This window comes from Jatropha curcas, chromosome 1 (assembly GCF_041381405.1).
Source record: "Jatropha curcas cultivar XTBG-Jc1 chromosome 1, XTBG_Jcur_1.0, whole genome shotgun sequence".
In the NCBI taxonomy this organism is placed as follows: Eukaryota; Viridiplantae; Streptophyta; class Magnoliopsida; order Malpighiales; family Euphorbiaceae; genus Jatropha; species Jatropha curcas.
The window spans coordinates 15,333,952-15,335,976 of record NC_143151.1 but is presented as its reverse complement, the minus strand read 5'-3'; positions in this window follow the sequence as shown (position 1 = coordinate 15,335,976).

Below are 2,025 nucleotides of genomic sequence, written 5' to 3'. Positions count from 1 at the left end.
ATTTTAATTGCCACATTGGCAATTTTGGAGAAAATATTTTGTTGAAAAAGGACTCTTCATCTTTATCCATATCCAGGTCGCAACGGGCATAATCAAATGGCAGATTAACAAGGACTATACAGGCATAATCTCATAATCTTCTCTTCAAATTCGAGTAAGCAACTGTCATAATCTTTGCTATACGGCTTTGTTCGTGGAAGCCATTTTTGATGGTGTAGAGAAACAAATGTAAAGTCTTGATAATAGATTATGATCCTCTAATTAGTCATATTTTGATTTCAAAAATATCTCAAGTGTCATGAAAGTTTTTTGCTTGTCATGTTTGCTCTTTTATTAACATTATTGTATTGGAATTGTATTTCTCATTGTGGGTTGTTTAGAATTAGTTCAAATTTCATGTTTTCTTTGTGCTTTGTTCAACTAATAGTAATATACTGAATTTGAAGTTTTGAGTTCTTAAAAGAGGAGATGGATTTTAAAGCTGTCCATTTTTGTATTTTAAGTGATTTTATTGTGGCATTTTTTGACCTTGCTATTGCTTGTATCTTGACATATTGGTTGGCTTTTGCATTTGCTCCATTGAAGTTATTGAGTTTCTTTGGTCTTTATATGACATTCTATACGGGGTTTTTTGGTACGAAAATAATGATTTGTGCTTGTAATTTGCAAAAGAGTTAACATAAATAAATTCCCTTGTGATATCATTTTGTTTGATCATAAATACTGCAATTTGCATGTGAAAGTTTGGTGGTGACAAATGGTGATGATGATGATTGTTTAGGATTTGTAATTGTAACTATGGAGGAGGTGGTGGCGATAGTAATGAGAGTGGCAGCGTGAGATGGATTCTATGGGGAGAATTGGTAGTGGTGCATTAGGGAGCACGGCCATATCGAACTGGTGGTGGTTTTTACTTCTGAGATGTTAATGGCGTTTGGGTTTTTATTTTGTGTAGGCAAGAGTGAGGTTTATTAAAAGGTTTGATGTTATGATTAACAAAATTTTTTCTACATTTGCGTTTATATTTTGACTTCACGCTCTAATTTGCAATTGTATCCACACTCTCATCTGCCAGCGTGGAGAGGTACTAAATTGGTATAAAAATTTGAATTTCAGGTGTATAATTGGTCCTCGCACAATTGAGGGTGCCTTAGGATTTTTTTTTTTTTGAAAAGTTCAAGAAGCACAAACAACTTGAAATGGCATGAGTTTTGCCATTCTAAGGCTAATTTTTAAACATTCCGGTAACAATTATTTGATTATAGACAAATTTACTTAAAAATAAATTAATAGCATCTGATAATGCACTTTTACACTTCAAGTTCCTTTTTTTTTAGTTATAAACTTAAATCACATATTTTCTCCAGAACATCACTAAATTTGTTGACTCCCAAACAAAAAAAAGTTCTTTATTGTGTTAATTTAATTGAAATAAAAACTTGATAGGAAGGAGAGGGAATTTTTTTTTAATTAATGAAAATCTGAATCAATTAAAAAAAAAAAACCCATGTGGCATTCAGGTGATCAAAAATCAATTAAAAAAGCAAATGTCTTTTTACTGTTACCAAATTGAAGTTGAATTATTTTTAAATTACAAATTGAAATTTAAACACAATTGCGTATATTTAAATTAAGATACTACTTAAAATTAACGTCTCATCGTATTTATTAGTGATTGCTGAACAATCAGCGAATAAGATTGCACACTAACAACTCGCAACTTATGCCTATTAAAAGTCCAGTCTACGAGATGGGGTACTATCTCTCTATCGTTCATTCTTGATGCTAGGATGATGCACTTTTCTTTCTTTTATTAAAAGAAAAACTAGTTTTTAATTTTTAAGTTAATTCAATAAATTTTTGAAATTGGAATTTACAGGTGTTTCAATTAAAAATTTTAAACAACTAGTTTTTAATTTTTAAGTTAATTCAATAAATTTTTGAAAATAGGATTTACGGGTGTTTCAATTCATAAATTTTTTATCTTATCTTACAAAGAACAAAGTTTTAACGTTCTGTTGTATT